We start from the raw sequence: 6,501 nt of genomic DNA, 5'->3' as shown, positions 1-6,501 counted from the left end.
GCGAATTCTATCAAACATTTCGAGAAGAGTTAACACCTATCCTTCTCAAACTCTTCCAAAATATTGCAGAAGGCAGAGCACTCCCAAACTCATTCTATGAGGTCACCATCACCCTTATACCAAAACCAGGCAAAGATGTCACAAAAAAAGAAAACTACAGACCAATATCACTGATGAATATAGATGCAAAAATCCTCAACAAAATACTAGCTAACAGGCTGCAACAACACATTAAAAAAATCATACACCACGATCAAGTGGGGTTTATCCCTGGGATGCAAGGATTCTTCAATATACGCAAATCAATCAACGTGATACATCATATCAACAAATTGAAGGATAAAAACCATATGATCATTTCAATAGATGCAGAAAAAGCTTTTGACAAAGTTCAACATCCATTTATGATAAAAGCTCTCCAGAAAATGGGCATAGAAGGAAATTACCTCAACATAATAAAAGCCATATATGAAAAACCAAAAGCCAACATCGTTCTCAATGGAGAAAAACTAGAAGAATTCCCTCTAAGAACAGGGACAAGACAAGGGTGTCCACTCTCACCACTATTATTCAACATAGTTTTGGAAGTGTTAGCCACAGCAATCAGAGAAGAAAAAGAAATTAAAGGAATCCAAATTGGAAAAGAAGAAGTAAAATTGTCACTCTTTGCAGATGACATGATATTATATATAGAAAACGCTAAAGACTCTACCAGAAAAATGCTAGCACTCATTGATGAGTTTAGTAAAGTAGCAGGATACAAAATTAATGCACAGAAATCTCTTGCATTCCTATACACTAACAACGGAAGAGCAGAAAGAGAAATTAAGGAAACTCTCCCATTCACCATTGCAACAAAAAGAATAAAATACCTAGGAATAAACCTGCCTAAGGAGGCAAAAGACCTGTATGCAGAAAACTTTAAGACATTGATGAAAGAAATCAAAAACGACACAAATAGATGGAGGGACATACCATGTTCCTGGATTGGAAGAATCAACATCATGAAAATAACTGTACTACCCAAAGCAATTTACAAATTCAATGCAATCCGGATCAAATTACCAATGGCATTTTTTCACAGAACTAAAGCAAGAAATCTTACGATTTGTATGGAAATGCAAAAGACCCCGAATAGCCAAAGCAATCTTGAGAAGGAAACATGGAGTTGGTGGAATCAGGCTTCCTGACTTCAAACTATACTACAAGGCCATAGTGATCAAGACAGTATGGTACTGGCACAAAAATAGAAAGGAAGATCAATGGAATAGAATAGAGAGGTCAGAGGTAAGCTCAAGCACATATGGGCACCTTATCTTTGACAAAGGAGGCAAGAATATACAATGGAAAAAAGACAGCCTCTACAATGAGTGATACTGGGAAAATTGGACAGCAACATGTAAAAGAATTAAATTAGAACACTTCCTAACATCATACACAGAAATAAACTCCAAATGGATTCAAGACCTAAATGTAAGGCCAGACACTATAAAACTCCTAGAAAAAAACATAGGCAAAACACTCTATGACATCCATCAAAGCAAGATCCTTTTTGACCCACCTCCTAGAATCATGGAAATAAAATCAAGAATAAACAAATGGGACCTAATGAAACTTAAAAGCTTTTGCACAGTGAAAGAAACCATAAACAAGACCAGAAGGCAACCCTCAGAATGGGAAAAAGTTCTTGGCAATGAAACAATGGACAAAAGATTAATCTGCAAAATATAAAACCTGATCATGCAGCTTAATACCAAAAAATTAAATAACCCAATCCACAAATGGACAGAAGACCTAAATACACATTTCTCCAAGGAAGACATACAGATGGCCAACAAACACATGAAAAGATGCTCAACATCAGTAATCATTAGAGAAATGCAAGTCAAAACCACAGTGAGGTATCACCTCACACTGGTCAGAATGGCCATCATCAAAAAATCTGGAAACAGCAAATGTTGGAGGGGGTGTGGAGAAAAGGGAACTCTCCTGCACTGTTGGTGGGAATGTATGTTGGTACAGCCACTATGGAAAACAGTTTGGAGGTTCCTTACAAAACTAAAAATAGAACTACCATATGATCCAGTAATCCCACCACTGGACATATACCCTGAGAAAACCATAATGCCAAAAGAAACATGTACCATAATGCTTATTGCAGCACTATTTACTATAGTCAGGACATGGACGCATCCTAAATGCCCATCAACAAATGAATAGATAAAGAAGATGTGGCATATGTATACAATGGAGTGTTATTCAGCTATAAAAAGGAATGAGATGGAGCTATATGTAATGAGGCGGATAGACCTAGAGTCTGTCATACAGAGTGAAGTAAGCCAGAAAGAGAAAAACAAATATTATATGCTAACTCATATATATGGAATCTAAAAAAAAAAAAAAAAAAAAAAAAAGGTACTGATGAACCCAGTAACAAGACAAGAACAAGAATGCAGATACAGAGAATGGACTGGAGGACATGAGGTTTAGGGGGGCAGGGGGTGAAGGGGAAGCTGGGACAAAGTGAGACAGTAGCATAGACATATATATACTACCAACTATAAAACAGATAGCCAGTGGGAAGTGTCTGTATAACAAAGGGAGATCAACTCGATGATGGATGATGCCTTAGAGGGCCATGTCGGGGAGACTGGGGGGAGTCGAGGGAGGGAGGGAATATGGGGATATGTGTATAAATACAACTGATTCACTTTGGTGTACTTCAAAAACTGATATAAGAGTGTAAAGCAATTATATTCCAATAAAAAAACTGCAGTCCAATATAAAATAAAAATTAAAAAAAGAAATGAGCTCATTAAATAAGCAAAAATATGAGAGAAAGACATTAAAAAAGAAAAAAAATTCTTTTAGAAATGTTTGTCCGTCTTGCAGAACACTCACAGAACAAAGTACTCACATCCAAAGTTTTACTGTATATGGATCTTGCTTTTGTATCCACTCAGCCAGTGTGTGTCTCTTGGTTGGAGCATTTCATCTATTCACATGTAAGGTAATTATCATTATGTATGCCCCATTACCATTTTCTTAATTGTTTTGGGTTTGTTTTTGTAAGTCTTTTCCTTCTCTTGTGTTTCCTGCCTACAGAAGTTCCTTTAGCACTTGTTGTAAAGGTGGTCTGGAGGTGCTGAATTCTCTTATTTTTTGCTTGTCATTAAAGTTTTTAATTTTCCTTCAAATCTGAATGAGATCCTTGCTGGGTAGAGTAATCTTGGTTGTAGGTTCTTCCTTTTCACCACTTTAAATGTATCCTGCCACTTCCTCATGGCCTGCAGAGTTTCCTCTGAAAGATAAGTTGTTAACATTATGGGGATTCCATTGTAGGTTATTTGTTGCTTTCCCCTTGCTGCTTTTAATATTTTCCTTTGTATTTAATTTTCGATAGTTTGATTAATATGTCTCAGTGTGTTTCTCCTTGGGTTTATCCTATATGGGACTCTCTGCACTCCCAGAACTTGATTGACTATTTCTTTCCCATGTTAGGGAAGTTTTCCACTATAATCTCTTCAAAAATTTTCTCAGACCCTTTCTTTTCTCTTCTTCTTCTGTGACCCCTAAAATTCGAATACCAGTGTGTTTAATGCTGTCCCAGAGGTCCCTGAGACTGTCCTCAATTCTTTTCATTCTTTTTTCTTTTTTCTGCTCCATTTCCAGCATTCTATCTTCCAGGTCACTTATCTGTTCTTCTGTGTCACTTATTCTGCTCTTCATTCCTTTTAAAGTATTTTCAATTTCATTTATTGTGTTGTGCATCACTGTTTGCTGTTTAGTTCTTCTAGCTCCTTTTAAACATTTCTTTCATTTACTCCATCTGTGCCTCCGTAGTATTTGTGAGATCTTGGATCATCTTTACTATCATTAGTCTGAATTCTTTTACATGTAGATTTTATCTACCTCTCTTCTTCATTCGTTTGGTCTTGTTTGCTTTTACCTTGTTCTTCCTCTGCTGCATCTTTCTCTATTTTCTCATTTTGTTTAACTTACTGTGTTTGGGTCTTCTTTCCTCAGGCTGCAGGCTCACAGTTCTTCTTCATTCGGTTGTCTGTTCTTGTGGGGAGGTTGTTCCAGTGGCTTGCGTAGGCCTCCTGTTGGGGATGGATGACTGGTGTCTGTGTTCTTGTGTGTGGAGCTGGATCTTGTTCTTCTGATGTGCAGGGCCACGTCTGGTGGTGTGTTTTGGAGTGTCTGTGAGCTTAGTATGACTATAGGCAGTCTGTCTGCTAATGGGTGGGGTTTTGTTCCTGTCTTGCTAGTTGTTCTGCTTTAGACATCCAACACTGGAGCTTGCTGGCCTTTGGGTGGAGTTGGATCTTAGTGTTGAGAATGAGACCTCTTGGAGAGCTCTTGCTCATTAATATGCCACGGGGTCAGGAGCTCTCTGCTGGCCCAACGTCCTGAACACAGCTTTCCTGCCTCAGAGGTCCAGGTCCGACCCCAGGCCAGGGCACCAAGACCCTGGAAGCTGCACAGCACAGAAGAAAAGAAAGATGAAGAAGATGAAAAGGAAGAAAGAAAAGGAACACACAAAACCCCAAGACAGGTGGTGAAAGCAAAACTAAGCAGTCAAAATCACACAAAGAGATGTGCACACTTGCACTTGCAAAAAGAGAAGAGAAGATAAAAAGAGGAAAAAGAGAAAAGAAAAAGAGAGAAGACAAGGAAGGGAGCAACCAAACCAAAAAACACACCCACATGTGAAAATAGACACTAAAGATTAAACTAAAAGTGCATAAAGGCAGGAACAAGTCAAACAAAGCAGGAAGTCCTCCAGTACTTCTAGTAGGTCTCTGCACCTGCTGTGGGCACTGTGGAGTCAGCTCAGACACTGATCTGGCCTTACTCCTACATATATTTACCCCCAAAGTCCACAGTTGCCCCCTAACTGTACAGACTCAGTTGTAGAAACACCTGTCTATTCAGGTAATCCACAGATCCAGGGACTATCAAGCCGATTGTGAGTATTAGATCTGCTCCTCCTGTGGCTGTTTCCCTTTCTCTTCTTTGGTCCCAAAGTTCCCAGGGATCAGTTTTGGTTTTGGTCCCAAAACCAAATGTGGGCTGTTCTCAGATGTGGATTCCCCTTGCTGGCAAGAGGGGGTGAAAGTGGGTGACTGGGGCTCACTTGCTCATTCAGGCCAGGAGGAGGGAGGGATATGGCAGTCTAATTGAAATTTGTGGGAGTGCTTGCAGCAGCAGAGGTCAGCGTGAGCCTGAGGTGCGCCATGTGTTCTCGCAGGGAAGGTGGTCCTGAACGCGAGACCCTTGGTGGTGGCAGGCTGCACCGGCTCCTGGGAGGGTGTGGCCAATGACCTGCCTTGCCCACAGGACCATTGGTGGGCCCGGTGGCAGATGCTGTGTTCCACTATATCAGCCGTGGCTTGTGGTGGCACTTGTGCAGTCGCTGCCCTGCAGCCTGTGAGCATGCATGGAGCAGAAAGCTCTTACGGCTCTTTTCGAGCATTCCAAAAGAAATATCTCCTGCTTCTCCATCAGGCCCAGGCTTTTCCCCAAACTGCCTCCCAGTTAGCTGTGGTGCACTAGCTCCCCTAGGCTGTTTGCAAGCAGCCAACCCCAGTTCTCTCCCAGGGTCTGTCCTCCAAGGCCCAAGCCTTGGCACCCAGCCCCCACCAGCTGCTGCGGGCAAGCAGACAAGTGTCTCAGGCTGGGAAGTGCTGCTTGCCACGGATCCTACATGTGGGAATCTTTCCACGCTGCCTTCCATGCACCTGTTGTTGCTCTCTCCTCCAGGGTCTCTGAAGCTCTACCCATCTGTTCCTCCCTCCAGCGACAGCCCAGTGAGGGTGATTCCTACTGTGTGGATACTTTTCCTGCTTCACAGCTCCCTCGCAGAGGGGCATGTCTCCTCAAGATTCCTTTGTTTCTTTTTCCCCCTTCTTTCTTTTGCTCTACTCAGTTATGTGGGAATTTTCTTGCCTTTTTAATAGTCTGAGGTCCCCTGCCAGTGATCGGAAGGTGTTCTGTAGGAGCTGTTCCACATGTAGATGTATTTTTGATGTATTTGTGGGGAGAAAGGTGATCTCCATGTCTTACTCCTCCACCATCTTCCTGTCTCCCCCTGAAGTGTTTTTTAAAATGAGATAATAATTGGGTGGGGGGAGCTAATATGATGCTCATAATGCATAATGCATACAGTATGTAATATGTACTTAAATCCCCATATCAGGGATGCCATGCAATAAATCAAACACAATACGGGAAAAGTTATGGTATAGAATTTATTGAGAAACACATGTAAGGCTCCTGCATCTAGGACGACAACCCAAAGTAATCATAAAAGAAGAAAGCAGGACACAAGGACCCATGAGTATATTTATAGAGGAAATATGATATATAGAATATTATCACCTTTAGAAACCTAGGAAAAGGTTATGAGGATGTGTTTTCATAAGTTACTTGGAGGTACTCGGTGGTCAGCCCAAACTTAAGAGCCAAAATCAAGACATAACTCCATATCAAAGATGC

Source organism: Hippopotamus amphibius, chromosome 17 (assembly GCF_030028045.1).
Source record: "Hippopotamus amphibius kiboko isolate mHipAmp2 chromosome 17, mHipAmp2.hap2, whole genome shotgun sequence".
Taxonomy (NCBI): domain Eukaryota; kingdom Metazoa; phylum Chordata; class Mammalia; order Artiodactyla; family Hippopotamidae; genus Hippopotamus; species Hippopotamus amphibius.
Note: the sequence above shows the minus strand (reverse complement) of the source record.